At 35.4% G+C, this 18,979-nt stretch overlaps 1 long non-coding RNA gene across 5 annotated transcripts in view; it reads right to left on the reverse strand.

The window, feature by feature from the left end:
• Nucleotides 1–15,876: 15,876 nt before the first annotated feature.
• The window catches only part of LOC116081936, an 18,867-nt gene continuing 15,764 nt past the window's right edge, over nt 15,877–18,979 (reverse strand). For all 5 annotated transcript variants that reach the window (XR_004115105.1, XR_004115108.1, XR_004115103.1 and 2 more), the window contains one exon: nt 15,877–16,231. This is a non-coding gene — a long non-coding RNA (uncharacterized LOC116081936). The remainder of the gene's footprint in view (nt 16,232–18,979) is intronic.

An 18,979-nucleotide genomic window follows, 5' to 3' on the forward strand; every position in this document is an offset into this window, starting at 1 on the left:
GAAATCCGCCTGCCTCTGCCTCCCAAGTGCTGGGATTAAAGGCGTGCGCCACCACTGCCCGGCTATAAATAAATTTTTTAAAAAAAGATTTTTTCATGCCTTTTGTCTTTGTACACATGAGAAGAATAGGATTTACAATAAAGTACTCCATACAATGGGTACTTTGTTAGTAAATTCTTCCAGGAAATACACAGCTGGGTAGTTTCAAGTATACAAAGAATGTGATGATCTGCAACACAAATAAGCAGGTAAAACAAAACATACATGGTGTTCATCATTTCCATTTATTTACTCTCTAAAAGGTGTTTTATATGTTCTGTATATTTATGATACAATACACCACATTTTAATTATTGTAGTTATTTTTACCATATAGATATCCTCCTTATTGTAATATACATATGAAACAAAAGTAACACTGAATTTGCAAGTTCTGGATTAGTCTTGAATAGATTCATCACTTTTCAAATTTCAGATCAGAGAGAGACTGAAAATTTGGATTCTGACTTGAAAGGGAGTATTATATCAGTGGGTTCTATCGATTAAACTCAAGTAGGAAAAAAAGAGAAGGAACAAAGAAAAAGTTAACAGGTCTTTTCTATTTAACGTAAATGCATACATTCATGTTTTGAAAAGGACAAGATATTCAAATGTGCAGCACATATCATAATCAAAGAAAAATATGCTCAATGAAGGGCAGATATTGTGTCTAGTTGTACAAATTACATAGAAACCTAGCATACAATCTTGCATAATTTAAAAAGTTGATGAATAAAATACCCATTAGGATAGCTCATCAACTCATCTAATGGTTCAGGATCATTGACTATGGTATATTTTTGGGTGTTTTAATAAGTCTAAATGCACCTCATCCTATTTTCCTGGTGGTATTTTTTCAATGTGATGGTAAGACTACACTGAGAATTATCTAGTACTCTATGCAACTCTGACTTCTCTGTATGTCACATCCTTTGACACTCAGCATCTTTAATTAAAGTGAAGTTAGAGATAAGAGAGGACCGTTCACTGTGGTTACCTGTGTTTATTTCTAGCCTTGTGATTTGTTATTTGTCTAAAAGAAAGAAAAGGATTTCATAATAATTTTTCAGTTTTTGCAAAGACCAGTGTTGTATTGTTTAATTTTGGTTTATTACATGCTTGACCATCAAATTGAAAGAGTATAAGTTGATCAGAATTTGTGTCAAATACTTTCAATAATTTCATCACTCAGATGCCAAGAATAGAAAAGCTAGTCACAGAACATCAAGCTGAAACTTTAGTTTTGTGTGATGCCATATATTGGGAAATCAATATTTTTCTTGAAGTCACCATCCATAGTAACTATAATTAAAGGTGAAATATCCTAAAAGCACTTACCCCCAGGGGTACCAAGTTGCAAATGTATCAAAGAAAATAGATCGATGAAAGGTACTTTACAACATCATTCTTGTTAATCAATTACAATTAATTACTTTAAATGCAACTCAGTTTTAAAATGTTTTGTGTCACTGCCAATGTGAAGTTCATGTTGTATTTATGTTTCCAGATTTTGACTTTGTTCCTTCTAATTTCATCTCAAAGACCTGTCCTTTTCTTATGCCTATTTTTGAAACATATTAGGTAAGTTTGATATAATTTAGTTTTATCAACTCTGTAAGTAAATTAGAATAAAATATTAATTAAAGGAATATTACCCAAAGTAAAATTAAATCATTAAACATTTCAACAAGATGATTGTAGTTGCAAGCTAAAAATAGGAAGACCTTTAGTAATATCAGTATTGTGACCTTGAGTTTTGGAATTACATAATATCTTCTTTGGAGATAAGGATTTTCCTATCTGTCAACAAAAAAATTGTAGTAATATTTGATTTGTTGCATTCTTTCTTATCCTTTTTTTAACCAATATTTATTTGATGTCTGCTACCTACAATGGAACATCTTTTAGTATAATATTTTACTGTCCTTCATAATTTTATACTATGGATTTTGCCCATATTTCCCACTCCTCCCAGATCTACCCATACTCCTTATATACCCAAACTCATATTCTTTTCACTTCACCTGTGTCTTACTGAAGGTTTCAATTCCATAAGGTCCCATTTATTAATTGCTTTTACAAAGATGTATTTATTTAATGTTTATGAGTATACTGTAGCTGTACAGATAGTTGTGAGCCTTCATGTGGTTGTTGGGAATTGAATTTAGGACTTCTGCTCTCTCCGGTCAACCCCACTTGCTCCAATCGACCCTGCTTGCTCCGGTCAGCCCCACTCGCTCAGTGTCTTCAGTGAATATATAATATAGATTGTCCTATGTAAGGTTGAACACTCCACAGTCTCTTGTAGTCATAGATTAGTAACCAGTTTTCACAGAATGTAGGCTCATAAAATTAAAGAATTTTTTATTTTAATTTCTGACTATTTCGAGAGCATTTCCCTTAAAATCTATAATCATACAATTCAAAAGCAACTCTGATAAAATATCTATGTGCCTTTAGCTCTTCAAATAAGGATGGCATGTTACTGATATTTACAAGTACAGATTTCTATAACTTCATATATTAAAAAGAAAACAAACTCAATATTTCCAATTAGAAAGATTACAATATTTGTAATTTAGAGACAATGTTGCTATTTTCCTTTTCTTATTTTTTAATCACAAAAGTATCTACAATTTTAAAAATGTAGATGTCTTTCATTATATAGTATAGGAAATTATACATGTTCATTTTGTTTTATGTGCTTCTGTGCTCTTATATATAAATGTACATATGCATGTGTACATGCAGGTATAGAGAATACAGGTGAAGATCAGGTGCCTTTCTCTGCTGATCTCCCTTTTAGTTATTAAGAGAGGTTTTCTTACTGTACCTAGAGATCACCTATGTAGTTAGACTGCTGGTCACTTCTGAATCTGCCTGGCCGTTAGAAGGATTACAGGGTTCTGCTTATCTAAATTCGAGACCTCATGCTTCTGTAGTAAGTGGTTTATTGACAGAGCACATCCCCAGCTATGATGGATATTTTATTTCTAAAAATGGCATTGAAATAACTTTCATTAATTTTGAATAAGTAAGCTGTGTAATTAACTATTAGAGTAATGAAATAAAATAGTAATGTTAAATTGCTAACTCATAAAATAGTAATGTTAAATTGCTCACTCAGTAGTTCCATTTTTAAAGCTTGTTCAAGGATTGGCAAGGGCAGTACTTCTAATGAAGAAATTAAAATATAGGTTATCACTAACAATTTGTGAAATTGTGAGGGTTTAAGACCTAGTTCTACTTAGAAGATAATAATTGATTGGCTATAACATACACTGATAATTGCTTACATATGGATACATAATTTATATTTGGAGTAGGGTTAAATATAACAGGAAACACAACTTATTTGTGGTAGATAAAAGGAGTTGCTAAAGTATTCAATTACTCTTGGTAAAAACTGCACTAAAAGTCTTGTATTTTTTACCATGGAACATCTCACTCAGGCTTATTTGATGACAGCACATTTACCTGTATATGAAATAAAGTAAATATAGTAGAACCAAGAAATTTAGTTGAGTACCAACCCTGGCATTCTGTATAGATTCTCTCTATTCTTTTGTCCTGAAACCGAGAAACCTTCTTTCAGGTATACACAAACTCACTGAGGGTAGGAAAGATATTCCCGCCCCCCCCATTTTTGGTTTCATTTTTCTTTCTTTTTTCATTTTATTGAAAATATTCTTTTCTCATACAACATATCCTAATTGCAGTTTTCCCTCCGTATGCTCCTCCATATTTCTACCCCTTTTTCCCTCCCATCCAGATGCATTCCCTTTCTCTCATTAGAAAAGAATGGGCTTCTACAAGATAACATATACATATGCCAAAAAATAGAGCCAATGTAAATTACCCATCACATTGATGCTAGGCAGCACAGCAAGCACAAGAATCAGAGTCCCACTCTCCTACTCGTTTATACATTCAGGGGTCCCATAAAAATTCTAAATCCAAAGTTGTAAAATATAGGTAGAGAACCTGGTGCAGCCTCTGTAGTTACTGTTTCCGTCTCTATGAATTCATCAGAGCCTTGCTCACTTGATTCAGAGGACCTCATTCTCCTGGTGTTCTCCATTCTCTGTGGCTGACACATTCTATCTCCTCTTCTGTGGTGTTTTCTGTGCTCTAGGGGAGATAATTAATGGAGAGGTCCCACTTAGAGCTTTTCTGAGGATTCTCTCCTAGTGGTCTGGCTGTGGCACTCTGCATCTGTTCCCATCTGCTTCAGGAAGAAGGTACTCTGGTGATTATCAGTATAGTTAGAATATTTAAGAGTCATTTTATTGTCATTTTTCTTAGATGAGCAATGTTCAGTTTATTCATTTTTTTATTCTTGGTCTCTGCGCTATCTACTCTCTTGTTGACTATTCTAGCAGTGCTGGGTAAGGATTCCATCTCATAGAGTGGCCCTCAAGTCAAGTTAGGCATTGAGTAACTACTCTCATAAGTTCTGTGCCACTATTGCCCTTGTTTGTGGTTGAGTTGCTGTTGTTTCTCTTTTGCTGGCCTGCTGAGTATTTTCCTGTACCAGAGACACTGGCATCTTCTCAGATTATCCCTGTTCCAGGAGTAGTGTAAGTATTATTCTTGGCAATCGAACCCTACTGTCAGTTTGCTGAGAGCAACCAGTTGTTTTAACAGCTTCAGTTCTTTGGGGATTTTCATGTGATACCTTGGATCTCAACTCAATTGAAGCAGGCCAGTACCACTACTTGCCACCTTACTTGGTGATAAGAGATAGCCAATTGGGACTCCATATCAGCCATTATTAGGAGATCGCATTTGGATCACCTTCATACAATTTAGGGTATTTCCACTATAAAATTTCTCAAGTGCCTCTCAATTCCAGGTATCTCTCCCTACATTCTCTTCCTCAATATTACATCTAGACTCCCACTCCACACTGGATCCTCCCATTCATATTTCCACCTGCCTCAAGTGTACCCATAAAATATTTCTATTTCCCCCTCCCAGGGAGAGCCATGGGTTTCTGCTATTCACTTCCTCTATACCTATTCTCTCTGGGTCCACATATTGTAGGTTGATTCATTATCATTTAGTTACCCACATATAAGTGAATACATACCACGTTTATCTTTTTTGGGTCTGTGTTACATTACTCTGGATAATTTTTTTCTAATTCCATAAATTTGCTATAAATTTCAAGTTATCATTTTTAACAGCTGAGTAATACTCCATTATGTATGTGTACAACATTTTTTTCTTCTTTTCTTGAAGGACATCTATTCTTCTATTCTTCAGTCTATTCTTTTGTTGAAGGACATCAAGGTTGTTTCTAGTTTTTGACTATTATGAATTGAGAAGCATTGAAATTGGTTGAACAAGTGTCCTTGTGTTAAGATGAAGCATCCTTTGGATATATGCCCAAAAGTGGTATAGTTGGATATTGAAGTAGATAAATTTGCAGATCTCTGAGGAAGCAGCACATTGATTTCCATTGGAGTTGTGCAAATGGAGGAGGAGTAGCAGTGGAGTAGTGTTACCATAATTTCATATCCTTTCCTCATGAGCTGTCACTTGTGTTATTGATTTCAGCCATAATGACAAGTATAAGATGGAATCTCAGAATAGTTTTGATTTGCATTTTCCTGATGGCTAAGGATGTTGAACATTGTAATCTTTAATCTTTCTCAGCCATTTGAGTTTCCAATATAGAGAGTTCTTCATTGAGACCAGTACCCCATTTCTAATTAGATTAATTTTTGGGCTGTTTGATAACTACTTTTTAAAGTTCAATATATATATTTGGTTTTTCAAGGCAGGGTTTCTCTGTGTAGCCCTGACTTTCCTGTAACTCAGTCTGTAGAGTTCATTATATTTTTGACACTAGTGTTGTTTCAGATGTGGAGTTGATAAAAATCTTTCCCATTCTGTAGGCAGCCTCTTTGTCTGACTACCTGTGTCCTGTGTCTTACTGAAGGTTTTAATTCCATAAGGTCCCATTTATTAATTGCTTTTAAAAAGATGTATTTATTTAATGTTTATGAGTATACTGTAGCTATACAGATAGTTGTGAGCCTTCATGTGGTTGTTGGGAATTGAATTTAGGACTTCTGCTCTCTCTGGTCAACGCCACTTGCTCCAATCAACCCTGCTCGCTTCGGTCAGCACTACTCACTCAGTCCCTGCTTGCTCTGGCCCAAAGATTTATTTATTATTATAAATAAGTACCCTGTAGCTGTCTTCAGACGTGTGAGCCACAATGTGGTTCCTTCGATTTGAACTCAGGACTTTGGGAAGAACAGCTAGTGATCTTACCCAATGAGCCATCTCTCCAGCCCTATTTATTAATTGTTGATCTTAGTGTTTGTGCTATATTAGTTCTGTATAAGATGTCTCCTTCACCAGTGTGTTCAAAGCCCTATACCACTTTATTTTTGATCAGGCTCTGTGCATCTTCTTTTATGTTAGTTTCTTTGATTTAGTTGGACTTGAGTTTGCCAGATGATAAATGTGAATGCATTTTTGTGCATGCAGACATACAATTTGATAGCACCATTTATTGAAGATGCTTACTTTTTTACAGTGTATATTTCATGATACTTTATTTAAAAAATCAGGTGTCTCAGGTACCTGGATTTATGCCTTGGATTTCAATTTTATTCCATTCATCAACATGTCTGTTTTTTTAATTTTTGTTTTGTTTTTTGTTCTGTTTTTATTTGTTTGTTTGTTTTGAGACAGGGTTTCTCTGTATAGCCCTGGCTGTCCTGAAACTCACTCTGTAGACCAGACTGGCCTCGAACTCAGAAATCCGCCTGTCTCTGCCTCCAAAGTGCTGGGATTAAAGGCATGCACCACCACTGCCCGGCTAACATGTCTCTTTTTATGCCAAGCCCATGCAGTTATTATTATAGCTCTGTAGTGCAACTTGAAATCAGGAATAGTGAGTCCTCCAGAACTTCGCTTATACAGGATTGGTTTTAGCTAACCTGTTTTTCTTGTTGTTTCACATCGAGTTGAGTATTGTCCTTTCAAGATTTGTGAAGAATTGTTGATGTGGATTTCATTGAATCAGTAGGTTTTTGGTGGATAGAATGGCAATCTTTACTGTTAATCCACTGCTTTATGAGCATAGGGGGGCTTTTCCATCTTCCAACAACCTTTTTAATTTCTTTCTTCCAAAACTTGAAGTTTTACTATACAAGTCTTTCATTTTCTTGGTTAGAGTTACCCTAAAATACTTCAGATTATTTGAGATTACTGTGAAAGGTGTTATTTTCCTTTCCTTTCTCAATCTGTTCATCATTTGTATATAGGAGGGCTATTGATTTTTGTAAGGTAATTTTGTATCCAGTGACTGTTAGCTGTATGAGTTTCCAGGTGGAATTTTCAGGTTATTTATGTATACTATCATGTCATTTGGAAATAGTAGCACTTTAATTTCTTCCTTTCCAGTTTGTATCTTTTTCATATCCTTCAGTTCTTTTCACTTTATCTAAGACTACAAGAGTTATATTGAATATATATGGAGAGAGTAGAAAGTTTTGTCTTCATGATTTCATTGGAATTGCTTTGAGTTTCCTCTATATTTAATTTGATATTTTTGATATAGGCCTGTGAAGTACCTTAATTATGTTTAAGTATTTCCCTTTTTTCCTTCATCTTTCCAGGATATTTATCATGGAGTATTGTTGTCAAAGTTTTTTTTTTTTCACCTCTTCAGATGATCATCTCATTTTTTTCTTTCAGTTTATTTAAATTGTAGCATATAATTATTGATTTATGTGTCTTGAAGCATCCCTGCATCTGTGGGAGAAAGATGATCATGGTAGCTGATATTTTGGGTGTGATTTAGGTACAGTTTCCTAGGATTTTATTGATAATTTTTGCATCTATATTCATAAGAAAATTGGTCTAAAATTGTCGTTCTGTGATGGGACTCTGGATTGCATAGGCGTCAGGATAACTGTGATCTCCTAAATCCAAATGGGCAATGCCACTTCTATTTCTATTTTGTGGGATAATTTGAGGATTATTGGCATTAACTCTTCTTTGAAAGTATGATAGAATTCTGTGCTGAAACCAGTTGGCCCTGGCCTTTTTCTGTTTGTATACTTTTAATGACTTCTATTTCAGTAGGGGTCTATTCAAATTGCTACGTGATCCTGATTTAACTTTGGTAAGTTATCTCTATGGAGAAAATTTACCCATTACTTTTACATTTTCTAGTTTGTTGGAACATAGGTTTTTACAGTATGTGAATATGATTCTCCAGATTTACTTGGTATTCTTGTCAGGCCCCCGTTTTTATTTCTGATTTTGTTAATTTTGACATTGTACTGCTGCTTTTCAGTTAGTTTAGATAACGATTTGCCTATTTTGTTGGTTTTCTCTAAAAACTAACTTTGTCCATTAATTCTTTGCATTGCTGTCCTTTTATTTTTTAATTGATTTCAGCTCTCAGTATGGTCATTTCCATCTGCTCTTTTTGTGCGTGATTACTTCTTTTTGTTCTAGAGCTTTCATGTACCTTTTATATTGCTAATATGAGGTCCTGTGTTTTATATAGGCACTTCATACTATACACCCTCCTTTTGGCACTGCTTTCATTGTGTTCCATAAATTGGAGTATTAGTGTGTGTTTATTTTCATTGAATTCTAGAAAATCCTTAAATTATTTCTTTATTTCTGTCTTGACCCATTTTTCACTCAGTGGAGAGTTGTTCAGTTTCCATGAGTTTATACGCTTTATGTTGCTTCTGTTGTTGTTGATATCCAGCTTTAAATCATGGTGCTCTGATAGGATGCAGGGAGATCTTTCAATTTTCTTGTATCTGTTAAGACTTGCTTTGTTTTTGTTCCATTTTGGGTAAAGTTTCAGGTCTAGAGAAAGCAGAGGGTGTTCTTTTAACTCTACAATCTATGTAAAGAAGGAAGCATATCCATTTTTTTCATTATGGAATTATTCTCTGTGTATATATATATATATATATACATATATATGCATATATATATATTGCCAAATTAACTGTCTATGATTTTGTTGGAGGACTTGAGCTTCAGAAATACCAAGCATTAACAGAACTGTCTTTAGTTGCCTATAAATGGTCATCGTATTTTCCAAGTTCATTATCAGTGTTTCTTCATGTGTGATAGCTTTGCTTTGGTTGGCCTCTATGTCAGACGCTTCTGATGCCTGACTTGCAGATTATATTTAGTTCTGTGATGATTTCTCTTTGTAAATGTGAGGCCTGAAGGAGAGATTTCAGTGCAGTGGAAATTGAAATACTCTTTCAAGTATCTGTTATTTTGCACTGCAGTTCTCCAAAGAACTTTATACTAGCAAAGATGGCCTTCCTTTGTAGGTGAGATGGAATTTACTTTTTGCTTTATATTATTATGTAAAGTACACCCATGTATAAGGCATTGTGTGGCATTTTAATACATGATTATATTATGTAGTAGTCAAATTAGGATTACTTGAATTTTCATCTACTTTTTAAACTGTTTGGAGCCTTTGAACTCTTCTAGATATGTAGCATAATATTGTGTATTGCCATCAGCCTACTGTGGATTGTAAAAAACAAAAATCTTACCTTTAAGTATTCTTTTTAATCAACAAGTGATCATTATTCATTCACTAGTTTCTTCTATTACTTATCATCAAGTGTTAGAAATTATAAAAGCTAATGATTATATAAAAATAAATTCACTATTTTCTGTTCCAAAGTGGTAATAGTATGGCATGGAACTACAGACTCACAAACTAATTTTAGTACACATAAGTTTGTGCTAGAATTTATTAGAGACTAAACTCAGCATGATGAATTTGATCATGCTACTTGAATGAGGGAAATTTCAAAGAGAAAATTATCTTGGGGGGAAGGCTTTTTTATCCCCCTTTTTTTTCCTGGTGGAAAGAATTAAGGCAGGTGAAAAAAGACCATGTAGGCAGAGCATCTTCATGATACCAAACATGAATACAAAATAGAATGCAATAGTGGGAAAAACATGAGGAACTGTGTGTGTAGAAAAGGAGAACTCAGTCACATGTTAGACAGGGCAGTAATGAGACTAAGTGCATATATTGTTGTGAGGGCTTTCTATTTAATTCAAGTAAACAATAGTTTTATACCAGACTTTCAAAGAAGTCTCAAATTAGTTCATATTGTTCAATTTTTTTTTTTTTTAGGAGTAAACAGTTATCTTCGACACCTAAGTAATATAAAGATCCAACAAAGAATGATAATTACAAACAATTTCCCTAATAAACTTAAATGCAAAAATTATCAATCATATACTTGAGAACCAAAACCAAAACACATCGTAAATATCATCTAAATGATCAAGTAGCCCTCACCCCTGAGATGGAGGGATGGTTCAATATATATAACTTATACATGTACTCAAAATTAATCTTCACAATATTCTACTTGGAAGATGAGGGGCTCTCAAATTGTTGTACCCAGCTGAGGAGTGATTGGAAATTGACTACTAGGAGAGGGATAGTTGTTTTTACTTTGTGAATAAAGGTACTTGTAGTTAGCCTGTGTTGCAATGAATAGTCCATACTTGTATGCTTTTATCTCAAGATATAATTATTTTGTCAACACTATTATCAAAATGTAACCAAATATGAAATGTACTTCCACAAATACTTATTATATTAGTAAAATGTTTAATCGATTTGATGTCAAACTTTGTAAGTAAGAAGACAATAATGTTTATTATAATTATGGATCATGTTGACAAATATTTAAATAACAGATGGTAATATTTTTTAACATTGATAAAAATTGTAAAAGATAACAGAAATATATCATTTAAATACTTTATCCACTGCTGTTTTCAAAATATTATGGTCAAGAATTTATTTCCTTTATGTACATACTTAAATTTTTATGTTTACTACTTTTGAATCAAAATTTTAAAAAGACATCTGATGTTTATATGGATGAACACTTGCCACTTAAATCTCAACCTTCATGAAATGTGATTTCACTGTGTTTCCAGTTTCTGGTATATTATTTCCAAGAGAATGCACTTTATAAAATCCTTCATATGCTGGAATAGTGGTGGATTAGCAAACAATCCCCACTCCCACGCCCAGTAATTCCTGAGTTAATATCTTTTAAAATCTGTATTTTTCTCTTTGCTGCCTGGCTCCTTCTGGGTGTCCCACTATCTCTGCTTCTGGACAGTTCTTGCAGGGGTTGCTCTTCATTTTCTTTACCAACATTTGGCTGTTACCCCCTCCTGTTACTTCCTGCCTGTCTCCTGGTAGTGATCCTTTGTTTCTCTTCCCTCATTCTTCTCCCCCTCCCACACCCCAGGAACCTAGAAGTACTGCCTCTTTCATCCTGCCCAACCATTAGCCTGGCTGTTGACTATTAATCAATCAAAAACAATTGGGGACAAGGACCTTCTGTATTTGGACATGCAAATTCCAAATTTGGGGGGCCAAATTAAGGCAAAACACTAGAACCAAATCCTAACAAGTTGACCAAGTCATTATACAGATTTTTCTGCCACATCAATATCATTTTCTATTATTTTAGAATGCATTCTATGTGTTAGCATTCTGTATAAACTCCACCCTCACAGATACCTGGCAGCAGCCAGGTATGCTGCTCCCATGGTTACCTGGCAACAGCCAGGTAGGCCTGGCCCTATAAAAGGGGCTGCTTTCCCCTCCTCTCTCTCTTACTCTTGATTCTCCCCCTTGTCTTTTCCCCCTTGTTCCCCCTCTCTCCCCATTGTCTTCCCCCTCTCTCCACATGGTCATGGACATCCCCTACGTCTCTACTTTCTTCTTCTCTCTGCCTTTCTCTGCCTCTGCTATCCTCTTAACTCCTCTCCCCATGCCCTAAATAAACTCTATTCTATATTATATCAGCATGTGTCTAGTTACTCAGGGGGAAGCGATGCCTCAGCATGGGCCCTTCCAAGAGACACCCCTTCCCCCACACCTCGCCAGAACATATCCTTATAGCTCTTTCTCTTTTTATGATCACAACACCATGTAAATGTATAAAGAGATATATAGATATTTTTAATTCTCTTTTTGATTGCAGGTCTTTGCATTGTATGTAATTCTTAATCTTTTCCAGTGACATAGATTGTGATTTTATATATAAAATACAAAACTGTATCTACATGAAAATACAATTAATTGAAGTAATTCCTTCACAGTGTGTATACATTTACCAAGTTTATAATTGTCAGATTCTTTCTTAAGGGTTTTTTCAGTAAATACAACAACTAGCAATGGATATAAATTCCTATGGTGATTAATGATTATATATACATATATATGTATATATATATGTGTATGTGTGTGTATGTGTGTGCGTACGTGTGCATGCGTGCATGGGTATGTGTATACATATATATCCCTTGTTATCCTACAATAAAGATCTGTTTCACATGTACAAGAGCGGTTTCAATGAATACTGTATATATAAAATTTGTAATTTTTTGAGTCCAATATATAACGAATTATAGTTCATCCTCATCTTTGGGGTTGTAGCACATATTTAATTTAAAAATACAGCCATCACTTTTAAGAATGATTTGCCTCACATGAAATCAGCCTTCTTTGTTAACAATTCAAAAGCGTTCCTTGGTATTTTCACTTGTCCTGTTTCTTACTCAACACACTTACTTTCTCAATAAATGTAAAGCCAAAGTTTCTGTTTAAGCATAAAGCTCTGCTGAATTTCTTCTTTCAGTAGGTTATTGCAATACACATTTTTTATTTGTTTGTTTGTTTGTTTTCATTTATTTTGTTTTGTTTTGGAAGAAGTGAGGAGGGGCCTAGAAAGTGCTTCTCTGAAATTTTTGTTAGCTTTTTCTGTTCAAAGATAAGTTTAGATCTAATCTTACACTGGAGCTGGTATATACAGAAAAGAACCTAGAAAAAGTTTCTCTTTCATTCCTTCTCATGGAATATTTTGTTCATTATACCTTCCTCTAAGGAGCATCCTGATAAATGCACACACTCTGGTAAATGCAAGTGGAGACATTCTCCATTCAATCATGCATCCTGGGGATGAGTGGTATGTAATGAACGTTGGTACCATGATCAGCTTGGGAGTTATGTGGTTAAGTTACAAGGACAGGAGCTAGGTCTCAAAGGTTTGAAAAGCAGAAGTAGGAAATCCATTCTACTGCCTTCTCTAATCCCTGTAACTCCCCCTTACAGTTTCATATCACATGAACAATCAATATCATTGTCATTTTTTTTTTTTTTTTTTGGTTTTTCGAGACAGGGTTTCTCTGTATAGCCCTGGCTGTCCTGGAACTCACTCTGTAGACCAGGCTGGCCTCAAACTCAGAAATCCGCCTGCCTCTGCCTCCCAAGTGCTGGGATTAAAGGTGTGAGCCACCACCGCCCGGCTAATCATTGTCATCTTTAAAAAATAGTTTCCTTATCATGGAAGATAACACCAAATTAAATAACTAGATATGATTCTTTTCAAGGGTTGCTATGTCCACTGAGAATGGACCAGGAGCAACAGTGAAATTGAGATGTGTCCAAACCCTGAAAAATCTCATGTAGAGACTACAGGAGAACTCCCTCCCTGTTCTGGGCCTGCATGCTTCAGAATGTAGCCTATGACCTTACCACCTCCACCACCATTGAAATAGTCCAGTTACCTTATAAGTGGCAGGTTTAAGCATCTGGAATTCTTCTTCATGTAAATGAAGCATTCCCAGCATCTCAGCCTCATCAATAACATATACTCCCCTCAACAACACCTAACAACTACCCAAGGTTTATATAGCCCTTGTTACTCTACAATAAAGAGCTATTTTACATATAAAAGAGCTGTTTCAGAGAATACTGAGTAGAAGTGCTGTTGTCCATGTTGTTCTTCCTTTAAAAAACCCAACTCAGCAGAGAAGTCCCCCATCACTTTCTTAGCTAGACCCTTTCCAGCCTGGTGTGTAACACTGTCTGAACACTCCAAGGCAAAAAGCAGGACACAGAATAACACTACCAGTAATTGTTATGTGTTGCTCTAAGAGGAAGGACTGGGAGCTTTTCTGAACCGCATCTTGAGTTTAAATATAAAACATTAGGAAGGAGATTCATCAGTGCATAACAAATCAAAGTCAAGTTTCTAAATTAAACCTCAGCATTATTATAATTGCAGTGTAAATGTCAAAAATGCAATGTGGCTTTATGTTAAATTATTTTGTTTACATGTAGGTAACATGTTCTTTAATCAACCTTTCAAAATATCCTCTCTAATTTCCCACTGCACCTGACTCATTTAAGCACTGAAGAGGTGCCATGTGAGGGAGACATCATCAAAGTATTCTTGTTTTCCAAAAATATATGGTCAGCCTTTCATATAGCATTTAATTTTAAGTCCAGTTAAAAAAATTTCTTTTCTTTCCTTTGCTTTCAAATGATTGTATTAAAGACAATAGCAACCATAATTCTTAATAAAATCTATGCACCTTGGTAATATATTAAAGAATTTTACTGGTCTAGTCTGTCAAGTCTTAATGTCCCCTCCCAAATTAAAGGACTCCAGTGCCTTTCATGTGTTTTGAAAAGGTTCTGTATTTATAGATTTAGTTCTATGTATCAATTGTTACTTCACTGTCTGTTCTCAAAGCACTGCTATCAAAATACTCACTACATCATAGCTTGAATGCATATATTCAGCAAAATAACTATTCAATTCTAATGTCTCCTCCGTCATTCTTTTGATCTTTATACCATTATCTTTTGCATATTTCTACTAAAAATATCCTCTTATCTGATATGTAGATTGAGTACAGAGAACATTGGGAATGACACAATATCCTAAGCATTTCTAGATAAGAAAAAAGGTACTGGGGGCTGGAGAGATGGCTCCAGTGGTTAAGAACACTGACTGCTCTTCCAAAGGTCCTGAGTTCAAATCCCAGCAACCACGTGGTGGCTCACAATCATCTGTAATGAGATCTGACGCCCTCTTCTGGTGTGTCTGAAGACAGCTACAGTGTACTTACATATAACAATAAATAAATCTAAAAAAAAAAAAGATTTATTAAAAAAAAAAGAAAAAAGGTACCACCTACAAAAGGGAGGGGGAGGTTGACAATAGTCATCATTATAACCATGCAGTTTAAATGTCTCAACAGTAGTTTTCTGTCAACTACTACAAAATAATTATACTTTCCTTTGAAATAATCAAGTGATTTAGCTTAAGACTTTGCCTTAAGTATAAAAATATCATTATAACAATAATAACTTATACTTAATTTATGTGAATTAATGAGACATCAGAATTCTGAAAAAGATACAGCATGGTGTTCATCTGACACATGTACTGTGACTATGACAAACAAATCTAAAGCCTATCATCCTATTCTTCATTATTATTATTTTTATACCTGAGTTATTTTCCCCTACAAATAGTGTCAATCTAGGCCATTTTTATTTTTTAATCTGAATTATTACAGTTGTCATTCCTTCCATATTTGTGTTCCTAAGACCATTCTCCACTATAATTTTTCCTTATTCCATATATACTTTATTATTATGAGAAGCTTCCAGCTACCAAGTTATATAAAATGCTTTCAAATCTTTAATTGAGACAAATTTCAAGAAGAAAAATTTTCTTATAGAAGAATAAGCTTTAAAATACTTTTTACTAAAGAAAAATTTCATACAATGTGCTCTCATTATGTTATCTCCTCCCCTACTCCTACTCCTCCCTACCTCCCTATCCAACTCAAGTCTCCATTCATTCTTTGAGTGGAACCGGCCCAAGCCCCACTTGGGTCTGTGTTTGCTTCAGCGGGAGGTTAGATACCAACCTCGAAAACAAAGGGGTCAGGGAACAAAGAGAACAAATGCCAAGTAGATTTTTATCAAGGCATCGCTTTACTTGGGGATATTTTGAAAATTTATAGGCAGGCAAGAACTGAAACCGAAAATCTCCAGGCACAAGGTATATGCGTACTGTAAACAAGGCAGCAGACAGTTGAAGCCAAACTCTAGAAACTCAAAGATCCCAAGCAGGCAGGCGTGTTCGAAAGTCAGTGGGTCCTCAGGCAAGTAGGCGTGTCAGCAGCTAGGTGTAACTTCTAGCCTCTGTCTTCAAAGGTGAACTGCAGTGTAGTGGGCCAGTGTTGAGCCCAGTAGGTGGCCACCTCCAGGCTCAGGCTGTCAGCTCTGCCAGGGAGCTGAGGTGGGGAGAGGGAGCCAACAATTCTTGCTCTTGCTCATTCAAAAACAAAGAAGCAATTATAAAGAAAGAAAAGAACCATTATAAAATAAAATAAAAACAAAAAAACCCTGAACAGTACAAACAAGCAAAGAAACAGAAAACAAAGGGCCAAAGAAAACCACACACACACTCTCACACACACACACACAGAGAGAGAGAGAGAGAGAGAGAGAGAGAGAGAGAGAGAGAGAGAGAGAGAGAGACAGAGAGACAGAGAGAGAGACAGAGAGCAAGAAAGACAGACAGAGACAGAGACAGAGACAGAGAGAGACAGAGACAGAGAGAGGGAGGGAGGGAGGCAAGGAGAGAGAGAGAGGCAGAGAGAGAGGTGGTATTGGGATTATGAAAAGATAAAGAAATATAACAATATGTTCTATGGGCTCGTGATGAGGTGTGGGGGAGGGCCCGCCTTGGTGGGCCCATGCCAAGGCATCTCTTCCCTGTGTGAGACCAGCCATAGAGTTTATTCAGGGTATGGGGAGGGGAGTTAAGAGGGTAGTACAGGCAGAGACAGGCAGAGAGAGGGAGAAAGTACAGAAGTAGAGGACAGCTATGATCACATGGAGACAGGCAGGGAGGGATGTAGAGAGAGCAGGAGCAAGGTGGAAGAGGCAAGGGAGAGAAGCAAGAGTAAGAGAAGAGGAGGGGGCAAGCAGTCCCTTTTATAGTAGGCCATGCCAACCTGGCTGTTGCCAGGTAACTGTGGGGGTGGAGTCTAGACAGAATAACATCAGGTAGGACAGAGACTGGAAAAGAGATTTCATTTAAAAAAAAAAAATTGAATGTAATAATATATAAGCAAAATGTTGGAAGGGTAAGAAAAGAAAAAGAAAACATAGCAAAAATATTATTTTTAAACCCCAGTGTAGGGGAATGCCAGGGCCAGTAAGCAGGAGAGGGTGGGGGGGAGGGAATAGGGGTTTGTTCTTGTTTTTTTTTGGAGGGGAAACTGGGAAAGGAGAAATCGTATGACATGTAAATAAAGAAAATATCAAATAAAGAAAAAGGAGAAGAAGGAAGGAAAAAGAAAGAAAGAAAAGAGAAAAATAAAATATTGAGTTTGTTTTGTATTTGTAAACTTTAGTTGGACTTGTGGCCTTGCCTATAAGTAGTGTGTACATCTAGAGAGACTCCACTTGGGAAAACTAATTTTTCATTGCAAATGGTTATCACTTGGAGAGAACTTCTAGGTTAGGTGTGTGTGTGTGTGTGTGTTCATTTTAGAGAAATTTTTACAGTATTAAGCTTCCATACAACCCCTCAAATTGCCCATATTTTTATGTGTTCCTCTTAGTACTTTCTCTCATACCCCCCTTTCCTACTCCTCTCAATTTGATCCTTCTGTTTGATGTCATTCCACCCTCAATCCATAATTATCTACTCTATTCCCCCTTCCTAGGGTGATCCAATCTTCTCACAAGTATATTATTCCACACCTAAGCTCCATGGTTATGTGGTTTTGTAGCCTGCTTATAGAAATTTAACACTGAACATGTACATATAAGTAAATAAATATATATAATATTCTTCTTGTGTCTGGGTTAAATCACTTAGAATGATTATTTTCTAGCTCCATCCACTTAAATGCAAATTTCATGATTTCATGTTTTTAACAAATATTTACACAATTGTGCAAATGCACTACAGTTTGTTTTTATCCATTCCTCTCTTGAGAGATGTATAGTTTATTTCTAATTTCTGGCTATTATGAAAGGATCAGCAATGAACATAGTTGAGCAAGTGTCCTTATTTTGGGATGACACATCTTTGGAGTACATGCCCAAGAATGTTATAACTGGATCTTGAGGTAGATTTGATTCTCATCTTTCTGAGGAACGGCCTTAGAAATAAAATAGCATCATTATGTAATATTGATATCCATGGCAGTTATATAAATTTTCACTCCTGTGAGCAATGAAGGAGTATTCCTCCTTGTTCTGTTTTCTCGCAGCATAAGCTCTTAGTTGTATTATTAATTTCAACCATGCTGACAGGTGCAAGATGGAACCTATGATGGCTATGATTGTTAAACATTTCTTTAAGGATTTCTTTTTTGATGCACACCCCATTTTTTTAAATTGAGTTTCTTATACTTTTTGTTATCTAGTTTCTTGAATTCTTAATATATTTTGGATATATTAACTCTATTGTATGTGGAGTTGGTTAAAAAAAAATTCCATTCTGTGGGCTGCCTCTTTGTACTAATATCTGTGTTCTTTGCCGTACAGGAATGTTTAGGTCTTATGAGGTCCTACTGATTAATTTTCAATTTTAGTGCCTGTGCTTTGGGTATTTTTATTTAGGAAGTCCTTTCCTGTTCCAATGTGTTCAAGGCTACTAACTACTTTATCTTCAATCAGGTTTACTGTATCTGATTTTACATTGACGTCTTTGATCCACCTAGACTTGAATTTTGTGCAGGATGGCAAGTATGAATCTATCTGGATTTATCTATAGCAGTCATCTAGCTTGACCAGCACTATTTGTTGAAGATTATCTCCTTTTTTTTCTGCGTTGTATCTCTGAGTTACTTACCAGATATATGATGTCCATAGGCATCTGGACTTATTCTGGGTTTTCACTTCTATTCCTGTTACTATGCTGAAACATTTTTTATCAGCTGCACAAGTTTCCTGGTAGAATTTTTTGGTCTCTTATACTCTGTTACATCATCTACAAATAAAGTTACTTTTATTTCTCTCCTTCCTATTTATACCACTTCATTTCTTTCATTTTTT

Source organism: Mastomys coucha, unplaced genomic scaffold, assembly GCF_008632895.1.
Source record: "Mastomys coucha isolate ucsf_1 unplaced genomic scaffold, UCSF_Mcou_1 pScaffold7, whole genome shotgun sequence".
Taxonomy (NCBI): Eukaryota; Metazoa; Chordata; class Mammalia; order Rodentia; family Muridae; genus Mastomys; species Mastomys coucha.